This window comes from Vicugna pacos, chromosome 21 (assembly GCF_048564905.1).
Source record: "Vicugna pacos chromosome 21, VicPac4, whole genome shotgun sequence".
NCBI lineage: Eukaryota > Metazoa > Chordata > Mammalia > Artiodactyla > Camelidae > Vicugna > Vicugna pacos.
Genome location: NC_133007.1, coordinates 9568218 through 9590505, shown reverse-complemented (window position 1 = coordinate 9590505; position 22288 = coordinate 9568218). Strand labels below are relative to the sequence as shown.

General features: G+C 45.1%; 1 long non-coding RNA gene across 1 annotated transcript; it reads right to left on the bottom strand.

Annotated features, from left to right (window-relative positions):
• Positions 1-1312: 1312 nt before the first annotated feature.
• On the bottom strand, positions 1313-14251 carry LOC107033116 (uncharacterized). Its single transcript, XR_004194478.2, has 3 exons — positions 14141-14251; positions 3110-3207; positions 1313-1408 (listed from the first exon to the last, which is right to left on the bottom strand). It is a non-coding gene; the product is annotated as an uncharacterized lncRNA (long non-coding RNA).
• Positions 14252-22288: the final 8037 nt, after the last annotated feature.

Here is a 22288-nt window from a genome sequence, read left to right as displayed (position 1 = left end):
AGCAGCAGAAGTCTAGACGCATATTCATAGACTCAGTTGCGAATCAGCCTAATGTTCACATTCCACGTCCATCCTCCTGCTCTTCCTTCTTTGGAAAATAACAGCTTTAGTGAGATATAATTCGCATGCCATAAAGTTCACCCCTCTAAAGTGTACAGTACAATAGTTCTTATTCCAAAAGTTGTGCATCGATCATTGCTCTCCAATGCCAGAACATTTACGTGACCCAAGAAAGAAATCCTGTATCCATTAGTAGTCACTCTCCATTCCTCCCTGACCCCCAGCCCTTGGCAACCACTAATCTCTTTTAAGTTTCTATGGATTTGCCTATTCTGAACATTACATATAAATGGAATCATACAATATGTATGATTTTCTTTTCACTTTCTTGATAGTATCTTTTGAAGCACAAAGTTTAAAATTTTGATGAAGTCCAATTTATCTTTTTTCTTTTGCTGTTTTGTTGCTACCTAAAAATCCACTGCCTAACCTAAGGTCACCTAGATTGATGCCTGTGTTTTCTTCTAAGTGTCTTATAATTTTAGCTATTACATTTAGACCTCTGATCCATTTTGAGTTAATTTTCATATATAGTGTGAGATAGGGGTCCAACTTTATTCTTTTGTATGTGGATATCCAGTTGTCCCACCACTTGTTGAAAAGATGTTTCTTCCCCCATGGATTTGTCTTGGCACGCATGTTAAAAATGGACTGACCATAAAAGTATGGCTTGATTTCTAAACCCTCAATTCTATTTGACTGGTCTGTATGTCTATCTTCATGCTGGTGTTTATTTGTAGTATCTGTAGCCTTGTGGTAAATTTGGGAGTCAGGAAACGTGTGTCCTCCAACTTTTTCTTTGTCAAGATGTTATGACTATTCTGGGGTTTTTGAGGTTCAACTTGTCATTTTCTGCAAAAAAAATGCAGCTGAAATTGAATGGGGATTGTGTCGAATCTGTAAATCAATTTGGGGAGTTATTGCCACCTTAATATTAAGTCTTCTGATCTACAAACATGGAACGCATTTCCATTTAAATCGTTAATTTCTTTTGATGGTATTTTGGAGTTTTTGGCCTTAAAAGTCTTACACTTCTTCTGCTAGATTTATTCCTAAGTATTTTATTTTTGGATGCTATTATAAATGAAATTGTTTCCTTAATTTCAGTTTTGGATTGTTCATTATTTGTGTATAGAACTACAATTGATTTTCATATATTCATCTTGTCTCCTGCAACCTTGCTGAATAAGCTCTAAAATTTTTTGGTGGATTCCTTAGAATTTTTTTATTTACAAGGGTGTAACATCTTCAAGTGTAGTTTTAGTACAGCCTTTATTCTTAATGACTCTTCTTTAGCCGGTGCATTCTTGCTCTTGCTGTCAAGACACAGTCTTGCGTTTGCTGCTTCCTACGAAGGCAAAAGGCTTTCTTTATGATCTTACCGGGAGCACTTGAGAAAACTGTTTTACTGCAGAGTCAGATTGGCTTACAGAGAAATATATCACTCACAGCACTATTTGTGGGCACACAAAGGTATCCAAAAGCTAACACACTATAAATGTGAGAATAATCGATAATCTAGACTGTTTGTTCAAAGTTCTTAGCTCATCTCCAAAGCTCTCAGCTGTCTCCAAGGCCCATTCAGCAGAAGCAGTAACTGGATCAGCCTTAAAGAATGGAAACCCATGCTTAGCATTCACGCCTGTTGCCGTGACTGTCTGGTTCACGCATCCATTGTGCCAGCACCAGAGTGTCCAATGGCTTTCACCAGCTGACCAAGTCATGCTGTCTCATTGTTCAGTATCTCTTCCACAGCAGAAGTTCTCTGCTGAGCATTAACATGCAGTTCAAAAACCTTCACACTTCCCGACCACTTCCGTAGATTATCCAATATGCCTTTTCCCAGACCTCTTTGTCTCTGACTTCCCAATCTTTCTCCTTCCAGACCCTGGACCAACCAACCATGCCACTCACTACTGCCCATGAGTTTCTCTCTACTCTTCCCTCAGGCCACTTCTCTTTCTACACATAGTTACTGAGCAATGGCACCTAATATCACAATTCTTCCCACCTAGAGGATGTCCCCTCAACACTGCCCATCGTTGCCACCCTATAAATAAAGCTTGGCCTTTCTACTTCCCTGTTATCTGGTCATAAAGGCCTCCCGTTAGGCTACGGATGTGAGCTGTGGGAGATACACTGACACAACTCTGATGGATGGCATTTGGCTCTGGGCCACCTGCTTGGTTAGCTTATTAGCTCTCTAGCCCTGCTTGTTCCCATCTTGGATGCACTATATCCATCTTAGAATGGATTGCTGCTGGAAAGCCTCACCTTACGACTTGGTGGCTTTGACTGAACGCAGCTCACGATGGATACTGCGGCCACAACGTCCTTGGTCTCTCATAGTCAGAAGCTCTGTACTTACCAGGCCGACTAGCACGTCAGTCACTGAGTCCTGATGGTGATAGTCCTCTGTTGCAGATGGCAGGGACCTTACTCAGAACCCCATAGGTCTACATTGCAATTCTTCCATTGGGGCTTTCCATAAACTCTATTCACACAGATACTATCAGCCCTATAGTGTCTCCTGGTCATATGGTTCAAATGTCAAGACCACTTTACTGCAGCCTAGTCCTTCCGCTGAGCTTTCCTGCTTGAGACACTACTCAAAGTTCACAACCTTTAATATTCCCCAATACATGGGTCAGAGCAGTGTTGCCAGGTACAGAATATGGTCCCTCTAGAACCTGAAAAGGTCGAGCTTTCTTCAGAACTTTGGATCCCTAAACAGTTCAGTAATGTGCTGGGGTTCTGAAGCGTTCATCTCCACCCTCTGGAGCGCATCTGTTTTGCCAAGGCTTTCAACACAGCTGGTACTTCTTGCTTATCTGGTCCAATTAGCATAACATTGTCAATATAGTGGGCCAGTGCGATGTCCTGTGGGATGTCAGACACTTCACCTGCCTTCTAGCAATATTATACCTGAGGGTCAAAGTGTTAACATAACCTGAGACAAGACCATAATTGTATACCCTTGTCCACCTCACAAAAATATAAACTGCATCTGATCCTCTTTTCCTATAGGGATGGAAAAGAATGTACTCACCAGATCAATGGCCACATAACACATACTGGAGGCATGCATGCTTCAGTAAAACCACATCTGGCACAGCAGCTGCACCTGGGGCCACCATTTGATTAAGTCTGCAATAATGAACCATTTGGTCACAATTCATTCCATTTTTGTATGGACCCTTCTATTAAATTGAATGGGGATTCATCACAGACCACCACCTTTGCATTCTTTACATCTCTGAAGGTAGCACTAATGTTTACTCTTCTCCCCAGGTTGCAATATTATCGTTTTATTTACTGTCTTGGCTTGGGTGAAAGTTGCAGAGGCTTCCATCCAGCTATCACTGCTATGATATTTCTTACCCCACAGATTAAGGAACAAATGCCAACTCCAAGGGTTTCTACCAAATACTGAGTATGTCATTTCCAATTATACCAGCAAATGACCATCAGGTGCATCCATGAACCCAGCAGACCCACTGCGAGCCAGACCAAGGATTCCAAAATTTCATGTGTCTTCTGCCCTGGACAGCAGCACTATATGGTGATACTCCCCAAATTGAGTTCTAGGTCCAACAAGGCTATTTTGGCATATCAGGTACCACCGTCAATTCTGACTCCGTGTTTAACAATCATTGAAAAGTTTGGCTATTCCCTTTTACCAAATGCACATCACTTAAGTAAATCGCTATATAGTCCCTTAGGAGAATGACTAGAGGAATTTCAACTGAATAAACTGCTATAGAGTTGCAGGATTCTTCTTCACAGAAGCCAGCATCTCCTTCCGCCCTCGGTCTTTCAGGTCTGAGGACTGACTCAAGTCTGAGAACCTGACAAAGTAACATGAATTTTTTTTCTTTCTGAGCAGTGAAATAATTAATGCTTTATTGTATAAATCAAGACATATCAATGACAAAAAAAATAATAATCCGTACCTGACATTAGTCTAAGGTTTTTAATAGCATCTGTAAAACCCACGTGGGGAAGCTGAGACTGCAAAGTAACATGAATTTTAATTTGCGAGGCTTCCCTCTTCCTTATCATCATCCATCCTTGGTACTATTTGCTTGCGTAAACTAAGAAGTTCCCTCTTTACTTAATTATCCCCTAACTTACCTCTGGAAACACCAAGTTCCCATTAATATCTCCACAGTTCTTTGGAGGTTAGAGTCCTCCTCCAGCTCACCCCAAATGCCACTTGGGTTTTGCCACATAATGTGGTACCTACGGCCACTTCGCTTCATCACAGTAACTGCAACTACCTTGCTTCTGAGGGTTGAGTGCCAACACTTGGACCTTTATTTTTTGGAGATCTAATCAGTCTATTGGAAGCCAAATTCTAAATCAGCCTCTGCCATCATCAGCCTGGACCCCCAGAGAACAGTCACCACGGAGCTGACCCAGCTTTCACCAGCGTATTCCTTCCTGGCATGACACTTGGGGTGCCCTTCGGGCCCTCCCATGGAACATACTGAACTGGTGGGTTTCCAGCCTTACGCAGTATATGCAGTCTGGTGTGCCAAATATTTTGAAACTTTCGATCTATTCTTTCACCATCCTCCACAGCAGGTCTAGCATTTCTACTTCACGATGTGTGGATCTTGGCTTTTTCCAGATCCTAACAGCCCTTCTAGCAACAGAGTGGTGTTATCTCCTCGGTGCCTGCCAGGGTGTCAAATCATGAAAAAGAAGACTGTTCCTATACTGATAACCTCTTGGTTATCCAACCGTATGTTCTGCCCCTCTTGACCCAGGACTCCAGGTTTCAGCCCCACACACGTGCTACCAGCTACCATGAGCACACATTAGCCAGGCCTTGCAGTTCCTTTGATGTATCCCCCTCCTCCTTCCATAGCAGGCTCAGCCTTTGTCTAGCCTGCTTTACTGAGATTCAATCTTCCTTATTGGATTGGTTGCCAAGAGGGGTGGTGTGAGGATCCTAAAGCAGCCAAGCGTTGTCTTACAAAGTACATGCCTCATTTGAGGTCTCTGCACCATCTTCAAGCAAGGGCTGGGACACTATCTTCTAACGGAGGGGCGGACTTCTGAAGGCCCAGCAAGTCAAGGTCCTTAACGGCATCCACTCGGCCCATTGCAAGTGCCAGCATCCTGTTCCTTCCCCATTAGTGCCCTGTGCTTGCCACAGGGACTTACAGAGGCTGAGAATTCAATCCTACCTGAAGCTCTACCACTTTAATGATTAAGTCCTGGGCCTAGCTTTCTATTCTCTTGGTATGTACTTTGGTTGCAGGAGACCAGGGTTTCCCTAAATGCTGTTAGGAGGCCCTCCAGCTTCATATTCTGTCTTGAAATGGTGATTAATCATCTGAGCCTGTCATTATTTATCTTTCAGAAATCAATGGTGCTCAGCAACAGCCACCCAATTCCATGGTCCTTATAATTACATTTCCTTTATCCCTTCAATCATGAGAAATACTGCACCAGGGCATGTATCATCCCCTTCTACAGATAACCCATATCAGTCTACTGCTGGTGACTGTTTCAACAATTGCACAGAAACTTCCCGAATTTTAACAACTTCACTGCTACAGCATCTCAGGGGCAAGCTCTCTCTACCTACTATGAGTGATGGGGTTGGCATTGCCAGACAGCCAATGACTGACCCAACTCCAAAATCCCCTTTCAAAAGCTTCCTAAAACCACTTTCTGTGTCAGTGAATTCTTAGATGAGAAGTTGCATGCAGAAGCTTTAATGGGGTGAGTTCCTGAGGGGGACACAGGTAAGGAAGTGAAGACGGAAAGTCTGGGCAGAAGCAGCAGCTGACTTGTAATGAAGTTGTAACAGAGACCTAAGCAGACTCTATGGGGAGTTTTGGAGCTCGAATGGGCCTTCAGAGCTATGCCAGATTGAGATAAGAGAGCTAGCCTTTAATATCTCCAAGCAGGCCATCATTAGCCATAGACTCTGTGGAAGGTGTTACGCATGGGAGGAGGCATAACTGTGGTCAAGGCAGTTCCGAGTGAGAGGCGTAGCTGTGAACTGTGAGCAGTCAGCAGTCAGTGTTCCAAGAACCCAGGGGGCATGTGCATCAACCCTAAGGGGGCATGTGCCACATAACAGCATCTGTTACAAAGACCATCTCTGTTATCAGGACCACTGCCTGCCTTTCACAGTGTCTTACCAGACAGGAATCTCCACACCTGTGCAGATATAGTTTGCTTATTCTGGACATTCAGGGTTGCATTTTAAAGCAAAAAGAAAACAGCACCACAAAAGATCTGCTAAGCTTGGCTGGCAAATGGGGGCCATGAGTGACCATGTTAGGTATTTTCAACATAAGCATTTTTGCTGCAAACATTTTCATCACATACCTAATTGGCCATAAGCCAATTTTGCCACGAAAGATAAAATAACAAAAATTAAAGGAGGACATAATGAAACACAAAAAAAGGCATCACAAAACTAGGAAGACTCTATTGCAAAATACAAAATCTTTGAATACATTTTAAATGGGTGTAGATTCGTGGCAATGCTGCGCAGACAACTGATTTTACTTTGTGTATCGTACCTAAGCACTTGACTTCCAAGTCTTTCATTCATGGCTTTATGTATTTATTTGCTTGTTGATTTGTCTCCTTGCTCAGCATTGTGGCTTTTCTTTTTTGCTTAAATTTCTTCCTTCATTAAAAGAGGTATCAGTTTCCAAATACTAGGATACATGTTTGTAACCAAGCTTTGTATCGTGCTGGGAAAGCCTCTGCACTGTTGTCTGTCCTTTGCATTTTGTCACTTGTCCCTTCATGGACCTTCCAAAGTTCTAAGGGAAATGTGGGTTCAACTCTGTGCCTTCGAGGCCCTTGGCTTCTTTCTCCTCCAATGTAGTGTGTTTCCAAATAAGTAATCAACTCTTGGGGTGAATCACTGTCATCTGACAGCTGGATAAAGCCATCAAAAAAGTCACTAACTAGAAGAAAGTCTAATTCATTTCAACCAGTGGAAACCAAACTGTCAAACTAAAAACTATCGACCGGTTATTTTATCTTTCATGGCAAAAATGCTTTATAGCCAATTAATTACACAGTAAAAATGTTTGTGGCAAAGATATTTACAGAGAAAGTACCTAGACCCATGGATGACAATGTGGTGCCAATTAGTCACGCGATAGCCCTCCACTCTGGTGGCACTCAGGTGGCAGCACCTTTATTTGGCTTAGAAACTGATGAAATAGGTTTGGAGTACAGAGAGAAAATTTAGTTTGGCATTACAACTTCTTCACCATGACATTATGCTGATTAATGATCACCTTGAAACTTCAGAGCTTCACCCTCTAATTAATGTTGCCCCTTTCCTGCAGTCTCCTGACTCTCAAACCTCCAGGGTCAAGTCAGAGCCCAAAACAGTCCATCTTGTTCTCATCATAGAGAGAGAGGAAAAAAAGAGAGAGAGAGAAACAGAGAGAGAGAACGACTGTGGCAAAGATCAACTAGATGTTCAGCAAGCATTTTTCCTATTTTTCCTTCACACAGAGATAGTCTGTATATGCCAGCCTCCTGAAGTTAAGTGCATGTGCCTGACCTCTGGACAAAGGAACTGGGCAGAGATGATGTGCCTCCTCCCCACGCCTGGCCCATGGACGCTCCCAAATGCAATTCTCCTTTTCCTTTTCTCTCTTCTGAGAAGATAGGAAAGGGTTCTGAGGACTGAAGGTTAGAGCCAGGAGACGTAAGGTATGAGGGCCCTTGCACATCTGCTTGGAAGAAAGCTTTCCAGGAGAGCTGCTCCTCTAAATCAGACTGTTACACAATCACTTGTGTTATCCCAGGAGGATTTGGGGGCTGTTTGTTACAACAGTTGGCTTATGCTGACTAATACAGAGATAAGCAAATTAATGTGCGTCAGAGGGAACCCAAGGGAACCTGGACTGTAGTCCTCTCCAATTCTAGGCATTAATTACTTGGTAACTTTTGAAAATTCTCAGCACCCTCCCAATGACTTCAGCTGACCAAAATTATCATTTTGAACAAATATACATCTGAAAGTTACCTTGGTGGAAAGATGAGGTAGGCATGATCAGAAGGGTCTTAATGCAGCTAAGGTTTACTTGTAGCCTCTGTCTTACTCTTTGGACACCCCATGTGGAGATGGAGTTCTCATGGAGTAGAAAATGGCTTATCTTCCCTCCCTCCTACCCCCAGCCTCTTTCCTCAATATTAAGCAACAAGCAATTCCATCTGGAGGGCCGTGTCCTGCATCTACTTGGAAAAGATTTCTGTATTTAAATTCCAAGGAGCTGTTGATCTGTACACAAGGGTTTGGCTGGGGGCATTCCCCAAGAGCAGCCTAAGGCAGGGAAGGAGGGCTCTGGGGAAATATTCTTGCACTTGGCCGTGCCAGCCTGGCACTCCACAATGCTCGTGCTCTTCCAATTAAGCTGTTCAGTTCTCAATCATCTGGAGCTGCTGCCAACTGCTGGCTGCTGATCGTCAGAGTGGCTGCTGCCTGGACTGTCAGCAATTCTGCTTTTCTGCCTCTCCTGGACTGGCTTCATGTACTCTTCCAGCTTCCCCACGACAGTCAGGTACTAACTTCCCATCACCTGAGCGATAGCCAGGGAGACACCCAGGAAGGTGTGGTGGGGCTTCCATGCAGCAATTTCTTTTAGTGATCACAGTCTATGCCTGGTACTGTATCATCCCAGTGCCTTAAGCCCCACCTTATCCAAGTCAGATGTCCATTCTTGTTCCTGGAGAGAGCAAACAGCTCGGGTAGTGGGGACAATGCTGGCTGAGCATACTTTGCCTGCCAGCCTGGGCTGATGTGTTACATACGGCACCTCAAAGAATCTTTACATCACCCAGGGAGGTAAATGCTGTGTCCAGATTTCACAAACCAAGTAGCTAGGAGAAGCTAGGCCACTTGACAATCTTATCGCCTTCTCTCCATTCGCACTACCAACATACTAGTTTAGAAATTTATCTTCTTCCCTTGAACCTTGTAAAACCCCACCTTTATTTCTTAGCATCTACATTCCATCCTCTAGATGGGCATTGTTCAGTACTGCAGCCTTCAGCCACGTGGGGCTATTGAGCACTTAAGAGGTGGCTAGACTGAATTGAGATGTGCTATAAGCATGAATTCACACTGGATTCTGAGGACTTAGTACAATAAAAAGGAATATAAAATGTCTCATTAATATTGTTTAATATTGATTACATGTTAAAATGGTTATAATGATTGTATTTGAATATATCAAGTCAAATAAAATATATTATTCAAATTAGTTTTTCCTTTCCCCGGTCCTTTTTTAATATGGCTACTAGCAAATTTAAAGTAACACATATGGCTCGCATTTGTGGTTCATAAGATCTATGAACTGGACAGCACAGTGTCTAGAGATTGACCAGAATGTTCTGTTTCAAGCATAAATGTACCATGTTACTCTCCGGCTCTCATAGCCAGCAAAGTCAATTCCAAGGTCCTTAACGCGGTTGGCAAGACCCCGCCATGCTGTGTTCCTCAGGTCTCCCAACTTTCTACGTTTAATCTACGCCCCTGCCCTCTCCACGGGCAGGTAACCTCTACCTGCACCATCGTGGCTGTCACACCTCTCTGCTCTTCCCTCTTTCTGAAGTAACTTCCTTCCTCAGAGACCCCTGGAAAACCACCATCTATTCATCTTTTCAGACCTAATGACTCTTTCCAGAAGCCCCCTCTAACCCTTCTCCTTACCTCAAGGCCAGACCTAGGGTAAGGCGGGCAGGGCCCCAAAGGCACACAATCCAAGGAGGCACTTCCACAGAAATGAGAGTACCGCCTACTTAAATCTGGTGTCCCAGGTACCTCGCCTGCCTCACCCCAGCCCAGCCCCGCCTGGCCTTGCCAGACATTAGCCCTCTTGGAGTGATGTCCCTGTGTATGTCTCTGGGTGCACTGTAGCCATGTCTTAAAACTATCTCTGCATGTGATTGTTTTGAGGGTAGGGACGAATGTTCAATCATCAATGAAACTTCAGTAACCGGCTTTCTACCAAAACCTTGACTGTAACCCTCAAGCTATAAAACGTTGTGCTGAGCGTCAATCTTTTTTTTTCAGGCACTGTGCTATGTGCTGGGGATTCAACAATGTCATAGTCTATATGCTTAAAAAAAAAAATCACAAAACCTGGTTATTGGCCCTCTGCTTCTTCCTTGCTTAGAAGAGAAACTTGCCAGTTTTGAAACACTGACGACCTGTGAAGGCTGGACTCCCAGGTCCCATCCCAGAGCTCCCGAGTCTAAAGCTGTAGTGGGCACAGATGCTCCAGGAAACATTTCTCTACTACATCCCCTCATCCATTGATTTATTCATTCATTTGACTATTATTGAGTGCCTACTCTGTGTAAGTCTTTGTGCCAGGGGCTGTCAGGGGAACCAAGATAAATCAGGGAAGAATAATGTCTTACAGACGCCTATAGTTTATGAATTGTCTCTGTATGTGCACTTTGTTTGATCAGTGGATTAGAGATTATCTCCCTCTTAGGGATAAGGCTTATTTGTTCAAAATCACGTGTAAGTAGGTAGTGGGATCTAGGACGAAGGTCACAGTGAGTAAGCAGTGGAGACTGGAGTCAAGGTCATACAGAAAATAGTGGGGACTGGAGTCAAGGTCATAATCAGTCAGTATGGGGCCAAGGATGAAGGTCACAATGAATAAACAGTGGGATCTAGGATGAAGGTCACAGTGAGTAAGCAGTGAGGACTGGAATCAAGGTCATACAGTAAATAGTGGGGACTGGACTCAAGGTCACAGTCAGTCAGTAGTGGGGCCTAGGATGAAGGTTATGGTGAATAAGCAGTGAGGGCTAGGATGAAGGTCACAGTAAGTAGGTCAGACTAGGATGAAGGTCTCATAACAAGCAGTCAGGACTAGAATCGAGGTCACACAGACAATAGAAAGTGGGGATGGGACTCGAGGCCAGGTCACAGGGTTTGTAGGGGGCACTGAAATCAAGGTTACACAGTAAGTAGTAGGGTCTTGGATGAAGGTCACAAAGTCACTGGGCGGTGAGGACTGGAATCGAGCCCAGTTATGTTTTACCACCTGGCACAAGAGTCTGCCCTGAAAAGGCGATCTTGAGGTTCACAGAAATTTCAAACCTAGGAATCTGAGTCCGGCAGAGAGAACAGGAGGAGGAGATCCTGGAAGCCAGCGTGTGGAGATGCGGCGAGGGAGGGCCAGCTTGTCCCAAGAGTGGCTGCCAGCTAGCTAGCCGGAAGATACTCAATCCCAATGTGACATGGACCAAAGTGGGTTCCACGGCACCTGCGTGCCTAGAGTCAGCTCTGGAAATCTCTGAGCTTCGCCTCCACTGCCACCCCCTCCCTCGCCCTAAAGAACCCGCCCCAGCCTAACAAGGGAGGGGTGTTCTGAGAGGGCCTGACTTCTCCGCAGCCCCCTTGGACCCTGCGGCGCCTTCTTCCCCGGGGTGACTGGTGGGCCAGAGGACACACCCACCGCACTCCCCAGCCCCTCTGGGAAGCTTGCTGGTTAGCTCAGGGCCCTGCCTGACCCCAGAGGGAGGGCAGGGTAGGGAGGGAAGCTCATCCTGCGGTTGGCAAGCAGCAACAACGCCCCACCCCACCCCCAGGCCAGCCCTCCCCTCTCTGGGGGCTGGGCTCCCAGGGCTCCGGGTTGTCAGTTGAGCAGACCTGACAGCTGACAGCTTTCCGGAACAGCCGGAGCCCTGTTAGCTTTCCTTCTCTTTTTTTTTCTCCTCTTCCTTTCCCCTGTTGTTGCGAGACTGGAAGCCTGACTGGAATTTAAAGCAAGGCTTTGGGATGAAAACGTATGCCGGCACCAGGCAGTGCTCTCCCAGCCTCCCCCTCAGATGGGCGGCTGTCCGCTCTGGGGTCCGAGAGGAGAGCACCTGCACACTGTCAGCAGAGGGGTCCGGAGCAGGAAGGCGGTGAGCGGTCCCTGCGCCGCCGCCTGAGGGACCCTCTCTGTCCGCGCACTCATCGTGTTTTTATTTGGGGCACAGGAGGGGAAGGAATCCTCCAGGAAAGTGCCTGTCACCTGTCCTCCAGGTCCTGAACCCCCTTTGCTGTCCTGAAGTCTGGGATGCCCGGAGGCTCCGCGCCTGCCACAAATCCATCTCACTCGCGTTATCTATCTGTACCCCTATCAGCCCCTGCTTCCCGTAGATAGATAAATAGATGGATAGATAAGAAGGAGAGACTCTAAACAGCTTAGATAAACTATCCTATTTACATCTCCTGGTCCAATCCATCAATCCGTTGCTCTGTCTATTGTGTTTGTGCTCTCTCTCAATCTGCCACTTCAGCCCTCATTAACCGTTCATCTGTCTTCCTTCTGCCCTACACTTTGGCCTTCCACCCCACATTTCCCGGCATCAGAATACATTCCAAGCCAAGACACAATGAGGCATGTCCTTTCACTCCAGTTATCCTGGAAGGGTGGCCGTGACAGCTGATAACGGGTGGCTTCCCAGGACTCCCCTTCTCAGGACATATGCAAATAGCCCTTGAACACTCCCACGGGGAGGATGGGGGAGGGGAGGGGCTGATCTGCTGCTGGGCTGGTCCTAAATTCACAAGTTTTGCAAAGAAAGCAAAACGTTCCCAATCTAGACTCTCTTGGGATAAGGGAAGGTGGTGGAGGATGACGCTGGGCTGGGGAGGGGGAGAAGATGATGGCCTTGTATATTTGTACACAAAACAGTTTTATCACCTTTAAAGTGCTTTGGACCAACTGGGTGAAGACAGAGTAGGGGAAAAGAGAGAAAAGGTGGGAATTTGGCACATTTCATAATTAGTACTACTTGTTCTCCTTCAAAGTTAATTTATTCAGATCCTTTGGACTTCAGATTTCACTGCTAACAGCATTAAGGGGCCATTTTGAATGATCACAATCCCAGAAAAAGGAGTGCAAAGTCATGATATAAGTGATAAAAAATCAACAATTTAAAAGAAAGAAAGAAAGGAAAAAAAGACTAGCACTCTCACCAAGTCCAGAGTGTCTTCTGCGTGCTCCCTAGGCACCTCCTCCCCCCAAAAAGTAGAGTATCTTGCCCTTTCCTTGGGGCCACCAGGCATATAAGTTTGGCCCAAAAAATACAACTCTCAAGATTCCCATTGCCCTTATGGGGCTCATCACCATCCTATTCCCACAATCCAGCCCAGGACTTGAGTCCCCAGCTCATGGCCCTGAGGCCTTCTCTAGCGCCTACACATGCCTTCTGTTGACCTCTGGATCGACGTGAGCAGAGGAAGGCAGCACCTCTGTCTAGAAACCCTTAAAAAAACAGAGAAACCAACAAGAGATGGCAGAACTTTGTTTAAAATGAAAAAGATCACTTCTTGATTAGCCTGATCGCCTGACATGCAGGTCAGAGATATGGGTTCATCCCTCCTCGCTCCTGGTAGGACATGACTTGCCACAGGAGGGCAGCACCATCCTGGACCCTGTGAAACTTGAGCTGAGTACCAGCTGCTACACCCCAACTCCAGCAGATCCCATGGCAGGTTTTAGATCTGCCTGGAGACCTGCCTCCCCACTGACATTGGAGACCGCTGGTGACAAACGAACGGAGCATCCTTAGAAGAGAGACCCAAAAAGACAGGAGAAGCGGGGCTCATGGGGAGGCACTGTCACCCTCTGGGGCTAGAGAGACTCTGAAGAAAACTCAAGGCCACACTGCAGCCTAGGAAAATAAAGTACAACTAACAGTTTACTCATCCACCCTTTATCGGCTGGCTCAGTTTGGGGGCATGGGATATTTACTTATAAGCCAACACTGGCACATATCAGATGTCAATAAGTAATTATGAGCCCTGCAGAAGAAAAGGCCCGCTCCCCAAGCCAGCCAGATGAATAGACGAAAGGTAGAATTTTTTTTTGTGGGGGGAGAATATTGCTTCCACATATATTATTTCAGAATGAAGAGTTCTGAATAAACATTATTTTAAGAAATAAAAGGAGGAGAGACAGGAGCTCTAAGCCCCACATTTCTTGAATCGGCTGCTGGGAAAATCATCCGGTGTTCCTAACTTCTACTCAGTTTATGTGTAAATGGGGAAGGGGGGACGATGGTTCCTTACCTCTTCGAGGACTGGGTCTTGTGAGGCACCTCCCAACTGTCTGATCCATGATTCTGAGGCATTAAAAGATTCATCATTCAAGGAAAGAAAAGCTTCCTTCTTACTTTAAAGATAATCCCTGGAAAAGAGAAAAGCAAACAGTGAAGCAGAAAGGCGAGTCTCCCTATATCTCTATTTACTCAAGTCAAAAAAAGAGAAATGGGGTTCGTGTTGACAAGGGAGCTCCTGAGAAGGGATGCAGTGGAATAAATTAGCACAGTGACAGGTGCACAGTAGGTGCAAAATAAATGCCTGTAGGAAGGGACAGATAAGTGAATGAGTGAGTGAATGAACTAAGATGCCCTGAGTTGTGGCTCTCTCATATGACCACTTGGTACAAAGGGCATTTCTAGGAAAGGAAGTTGCAAAAATCCATGGAGATCTTTAAAAATAAATAGACTACCTAGTGTGATGCTTCTGGAGTGGTTCTGCATGAAGATACTGGGAAAGGCTTAATCAGTTTTACGGACAAGCGGTATCAACATCCCCCAGGAAACTTGTTAAAAATGCAGATTCCCAGGTGCCACTTCAGATCTACTGAATCAGAATCCCCAGGGTGGTGCCTGGCAACTGTATTTAATGCGCTCCCAGCTGATTCTCCTGTAGCCAGCCTTTGATAGTTCCCCAATCAGCATTTGATGATATCTCAAGAGCCCTTTCAGCCCAAGGAGTCCATGAGTCTCTGAAACTGACACTTGGGGGAAGTGATCCAGGCAAGGAGACTTCACTCATCCCACATTTACTGAGAACATACTAGATGCCGAGTATTGGATATATAACAGGATATCAAAAAGGATAGTTGGGGGAGGGTATAGCTCAGTGGTAGAGTATGTGACTAGCATGTACAAGGTCCTAGGTTCAATCCCCAGTACCTCCATTAAAAATAAATAACCCTAATTACTCCCCCAAATAAATAAATTTAAAAAATTTTAAAAAAGGATAGTCATGTTGCTATGGTCTCTTACTGAGCAAAAACAACTTGACCTCCAGAGAAGATCACCTACCCTCACCATCATCGTCTTCGTATAGGACAAGATTTTTTTTTTTCAACTTTGGGTTTCCCAGAGTAAAAATAATGATTTATATTGCATAAAGTTTCATATTTAATAAAGTGCTTTTGCACAAGGTAGTCACAGGATATGACAAGGTAGGTATCCCCATTTCACAGATGAGAAAACCAAGGCTTAGAAAAGTCTAATTACTTCCTCAGCATCATTTAGGCTTGTATATTAGAGGACCAGGAATCCAACCCAGGTTTTGAAACTCCTAATACAATGCTATTTTCACTGTTCCCTAGAGACACTTCATCTGCGGAGTCTGGCTTAGATGACCCTGTGAAATTGCTGATTTCTTTTTCATATTTTCTCTGTGCAATGATATTAACTCCTAAGGCAAGGAAAGTGCCATCTTCCTTAGGAAAATATAACCCAGATCTATGAAGGGAAGGGCAGCTGGATGGATCAGGTTTCATTTTCCCCCGAGATTCATCTTCCCTTGGTGAAATTTTCCAAAGTGTGTTCTTCAGAACACTGACCCTACAGAAATGTCCTGAAAGGAGGGTTGGTTTATCACCAAGGTTTGAGAAACACTTCACAACACCTGCCTCACCCTGGAGATGCCCTCTGCTCGTAACATATTAAAGGCTGCAGGGAGTTAAAGGGTGATCCTGAAAAAAGATATATTCACTCCCAAATCCCTGGAGGGATATGAACATTACCTAATATGACAAAAGATGTGATTAAATTAAGGATGTTGAGAGGAGCAGTTTATCCCGGGGTGGGCTCTAAATGCAATCACATGTATCCTCGTGAGAGGGAGGCAGAGGGAGGTTTCACACATGCACACACACCCCGAGGAGAAGATGACATGACAGTGCAGCAGAGAGACAAGTGAAGATGCTGGCCGTGAAGATCAGGGTGACCTGGACACAAGTCAAGAAATGGGGACATCCACCAGAAACTGAAAGAGGCAAGGAACAGATTCTCCCCTAGTGCTCACGGGGAGAACACAGCCCTGCTAACACCTTGATTTCAGCTCAGTGATACTGACTTCAGACTTCTGGGCTCCAGAACTATAAGAATGCAAACCGCCGGGTGTGGCAATTTGTCACAGCAACCACAGAAAACTAGTGAAAAGGCCTTGTGCAGCCTTGCGAGGAGGCAGCTCATTTCAGATGCTTAACTCAACTTTCCCCAAATCTGGTTAACCATGGCGCTCTTTTTCCCCATAAGGCTTATTAATATCCAAACGGAACTCTCATTATATGCAACCCACTTTGGAAAATGCTGCCTAAGGGAAATCTTTTGTTAATTACTAGGGCCACCACTGCTCATCTGGGGACAGAGCTGTTCCTACTTAATGTTCTGACCAAACACGAGCCAGGATCCTGTCCTCCCAACTCTGTAGCGTAGCTAGGACCAGGGGGAATATTTAAATAAGACTTTCCGGAGGCAGGGGACAAGAGGAAAGGCAAGTGGGATATGAACTTAAAATTAGATGCTGTTGCTGCCAAAGAATTTTTTGGGGAGGGTTCACTGGGGTGCATGGGAGGGATACTGCCTTGCCTAGCTCCTAGCCGCTGGCATATGGCCCGAAATATAAACCCCAACACCCTAGAGCATACTGAAGTGCCTCTAGGCTTCTCTAGAGGGGCAAGTCCTTGTGTAAGGAGTCTGTCTGACATGACTCTTCTGCAGTGACCAAGACTTAGACACTGGCCAGTGGGCCCAGTATAATAACTGTGTCTGACTATGGTGGGGGGGTACCTCTGATATTATGTGTAAGAGAGAAACATGGTAGATGGCAAGGAGAGCCATTTCTTCCTTCCACCTAGTTCCAAATGGCAGCCTCATCCCCACCATGCAGCCTTGCGTGATCAAGGACCAAGACAAAACAGGAGGCACTCGGTCAGTGCGGCTGTCCGCTGCCCAGGGAGGAGTGCCCCGCCCTTGCTTTGTAGGAGTTACACACACACGACAAGGGTGGGAGAGATGCATTTTATCACAGCCCCCACTTCCAGCCCTCCTTCCCTAACACCTACTTCTTGTTACGACTATTATCATTACTGTACGCATCTCTCTCACGTGAACGGTTGGCTATAAAGCAGCCCTGGTTTATCGCCATTTGCCTTACGTAGGCCGTTAAGACTCTTACCACTTGAGCAAGGAGGTGTCGTTTTATTTTTTAAACAAGAAAATTTTGTGACTTCAAGGCATTTGTGCACTCCAGCTGGAAGGTACTGTCCTTTCAATGGAGAGCAGAGGGCTTGGTATCCTGGCCACTGAGCGGCGGAGTCAGTCGCCATGACATTTCAACATCCACACCCACGAGTTTGCCGAGCTGCGGATTTTTAGGAAGAAACTCAGAAAGCGAGCAAGAAAGGGAGAAAGATCACCACAAGATGGAAAGAATGTTTAGAGAAGAAGGAACCTACTCAGGACAAGCGAAGGAGAGAGAAAAAGGGGCTGCGGGCTCAAGAGGTCAGGTTGCAGAGCAATTTCTTAAAGTTAGACTGCCCGCGCGCCCTTCGCTGAGCTGATTCCACTTGACAAGGAAGGGAAAGGGGCTGCGGATGGAAGCAGACTTACTGTCTCCACCGTGCCGGTGAATACCGTGTGAATGCTCCTTTGTGATAGGGAGAATGGCTGTGTGAACTCAATTGATATTCCTAATGTGGCCAAGCCAGCCTCCCCGTAATAGACTCTAAAAGCATTCACAAAAGCCTTAGCAAGGGGCATTGAGAGAGGCGTGTGTCTCTTCTTGGGATCTGAATGGAGTTCTTTTTTCAAAGAGTGACCTCAGGCTCATAGCAGGCCATTTCACCCCCAGAAGCTATAGAATGGCTTTATTAATAAGCTGAACAGGTGAGCCCGAGGGGAACATCTTTAAAGACATTTCTGTAATTTCCACTCAATGATGGGAGAGGAAGCCACTTCCTCCCGCCAGGGTAAAGGATGGTAAACTCCCCAGGCAGCCTCAAGAAGGAAGGAGAGGACATTCTGGGGGCTGGGAGGGTGGTCAGAGAAGGAAAAATGTCACTCTGGAGGCTGAGCAGCAGGTGACCCCCTCCTCTCTGGCTGAACGCTCGGCAGCTTTGTGGATGCACCTCAGAACCATGACAGCTGGAAACGGGTGAACTGGTGCAGATAAAAGAACCCGCCCCCGCCTCTGGAAGCATGGAAACAATCTCCACTAACCTTTATATGAGGCATTTGTTCTCTTCCCATCATTGTCTCTGCCTTTCTGAAGCCCTACATAGAGCCAGCATCGTAAATATCAATGCGCCAATTACAAACGTAAGGATGCAAGCTCAGCTGTGCCAAAGACCGTTGGTCTGCTGTGGGACAGTGATTGAGGGGAGACAACAGAAGTCTAATGGACCCCCTTAGGGATCACCTGCGTCTACACATTGCTTCCTGTCATCATCACTGACCCAAAATGGGACCATCTGACAGGGAACGGGCTGTGCAATTCGCAGAGTCCACGCCATATGGAACAGACATTCCAATTGCCCATCGCAATACATAAAAACAATTCAGGATTCTAACTCTGTTTCCCTGGCAATTGAGTTTAACTATCACTGGGCTCGCAATAATCGGATTCAGTTGCTGTATTTATTAAATATAAGTTGCTAAACATATGACTCAAGGGATGGGTAATAGGATGTGCAGTCAGGCTTAGCAGGAGTATCATTTTTCAGGTCTGCCCCCCAGGCATTCACGGCCAGCAATGTGAACCAGACTACGGCTGCTAAGAGCCAATGAAGAATGGGTCGTCTCAGTCATGGATGTGACTTCTCTTAACGGTATATGGAGATGGTTAGAAGTTGCAACTAAGGAGGTCAAGATTATGCCAGATAGCTCTGTCTCCTCTTTATTAAGACAATATTTTAGTGAACAGCTATTATGTACCCTGCCCAGTACTAGGACCTGATGAGACCAACTGAGAAAATCATGGCCAATATACCGGCCTAGAAGCCACACAGTCTAATGTGGGAGAAGGATAGGAAAATGAACATTTCACTCTAGTGTACTTTGTGCTGTAAAATACATGCACACACACTGATATGTTTGGGAGCTAAGAAAGGGAAGCAATGAAAATATAACATGTTCTATTATTCGTACAGAGCATTGCACTTTACAGTTTCTGAACCTAACACAAAACTTAGAAGCAGAGGTGTGTTTTCTTCACCAGGGAAGGAACTGAAGTCAGAGGTTTTAATTGTCCAAGGTCAGACAGCCGATAAATCACAGACCTGGAAGCACACGCTGCTCCCTGAGCCTCGCCAGCCAGGTCACACGTGTGAATTGCTGGTCATACACCGAGAGCCTGCTGGCCAATCAGGAAAATTCCCTCTCAAGACTCACAGCTCACAGCCCTCACCAAACATCTGTAGCCGCATCTTCACAAACTAAGGTAATCTACTTATTAATTACCTGGATTGTGGCCCTTATCATTTACAGTCCTTCCACTAGGCAAAACCCAGAATCATGAGATACGCATTGTGAAGTATAATTGTAAAGAGTGTATCTCTGCATCTTCGTGAAACTGCACAAATAGGCCGATAAAATGATTTTTTTTAAAGGCTGCATACAGTCATGAGTCAAGAAAAACTAAGGAGGGAAAATGACCACACAATTCTTCGCACTAGAGAGAATGGATGAACAAGTGGTAATAAACTTAGTGCGTCAGAGAAGGGTGAAACCAGAGCCGGTGGTGAGAAATGTCCAAAAGCAAGCAAGTCTATACCCTCAAAATTCAGAAAACCCCAGGAACAGGAAGCAATGATACCTTTCAACTGGGAGTGCAAGCAGGGCTGAAAACAAGAGTATTTGTTAAATGTCTCTGTTAGAAGCAGTTAGGCCCCCAGAGGCCTCTACAGAGTGCACTGGAGGGCCTGGGCCCCTTACCCAGCTCATGTGCAAGAACGCTGGCTGCCAGGTTTAGACCCCCAGGCAAGAGAGGAAACAGCCCAAGACCTGTACTAGGGAAACATCCAGCAGATGACATCCGGTGAAACCCACTCAGGCACAAGCCAGGGGCAAACCCCAGAGCACCCCATCAGCATTTAAATTTCTCACTGTTAAAAGATCCTGAAATGTTGGAGGGAAGCCCTGTGAAACGGCGAGACCAAAACAAACAGAAAAGAAAATGCAGAGATGAAGCAGGAAGCAAAAAAGGATTTTCAAGGAAAAAAAAATCCCTGTAATTAATATCCTCAGAAAAATGAGAGATGATATCACATACGTAGTAATGAAAGTTGACACGTACTGAGCACTTGCTATGTGCTAGGCGCTGCCCCACGTGCTTTCAGAGTAACTCACTGAGCCCTCACAGTAACACAGCGAGAAGTGGCTGTTGTTTCCATCCTCATTTTACAGTCGAGGAAACTGAGGCACAGAGGGAGGAAGTGTGTCGTCAGATGTGACACAGCTGGTTAAGCAGCTGAGCTGGCGTTTGCACCCGGCTATTTGCTCGTTCAGTTTACAAGTTCAACCATCATGCAAATGATGCTGCTCCAAGAGGCCTTTATAAAAAGGAACATTCAGAGAACAAAGAAGAGTCACTGGAAATTAAAGCTACAATTGCAGAGATGAAACATTTATTACTAAAAAATAAAGGTGAGGAAATCTTCCAGAAGACAAAACACAGAGAGAGAGAATGAGAAAGAATAGCAGAGAATATATAAAAACAAACAAAAGAACCCATTCCCCGACCCCAAATCTACAGGATCAACCCTGTAGTTCTAGCCAAAAAAAAAAAAGGAAAAATTAATATTTTAGGGAAAAAAAGAAAATTTCTCAGAACTAAAAGATCTGAGTTTCTAGAATGAAAAAGGGTGTACAGGCACAGTATTATGAAATTCAGGATTTCTGGGAAAATGGTAAAATCTTAAATTCTTTCCAGAGAGAAAAAAATAGATTAAATATTAAAAATTGGGATAAAAATAATATGAGATTTTTCAATAGTCACATAGGAATCTAGAAGACAATGAATAGATGACTTCAACTTCTGTTTCTATGCCTCAGTCAATTAGAGAGAATAGAATAATGATTTTTTTCCAGATATAAAAGTGACCTAAAATGTATCTCCAATTCATGGACCCTTTTTGGAAAGCTATTGGAAGACCTGAGAAGAAAGAGGGAAAAAAGGGATCTGAGAAATCCGTGACTCCCATACAGAGGGAAGTGTTCACTCCTGCGTGTACTCTGAGTTAACAAAACCGCCAGGAGGGTGGCTGGAGGTGGGCCCAGCGAGCAACCATCAAATGGCAGGAGAGGATGAAGGCTCCAGGAGGGATGTTTCCAAGAGAAGGCGTGACAAGGGAGATTACCCCATGTGTTTTGAAGCACTGAGAGGAGATCCGGTTTGGGGATGAATTAAAGATAGTTGCATGTATAGCTGAGAGAAAAGATCATTTAGGCAAATTATTCACTTCAGGGGAAAAGTTGTACAAGGGAAAAATCAGAGGGCTCCATACAACTCAGCAGTATGAGCATCTTATTTATAACCTCACAGCAAGTAAACAATGCATATTGATCCCTTGCAAAATCATGATATGACTACAGCAGGAGAATGCGGCGAAGAGAAGGGGTGTGTGCGTGCATGCGTGCGGTGTGTGTGCATGCATCAGAGACTCAAATCTTAATTTTTTATAGTAGGAAAATCGATAGATTATGCCTAACATTGAAAAACTAGCAGTGTAAGCGTGTTATTTAAAATTATTGAGGTAACTACCAGAAGAAGGATTATATAATTGAAAGTGAGTGCCTCTGGGGAGAAAGAATCCAGGGCTGGGGCAAGCCGCTGAGGGCTTCATTGTAAACCTCATAGAACCATTAAAACTTTCTGAATGATGCACGTCTTGTAAAAATTTAAAAAAAATTTTTTTTTAAAGAGAACAATAATTGTCTTACTGAAGGCAGCATCCCACGGACAGGAAAGGGTCACTTACGCCTGGACCACCAGAGCTCCTTCAGTGAGAACGCTGCTCCCAGCCAGCCGCTGGGAAGGGTGCTCAGCCTGCCTGTGCTGAAATTCAACCCTCAGTGGACTGGAGCTTGTTGGGCCTGGGTGATCTCATTTCTGCCAGCCACAAATGCCAAGAAA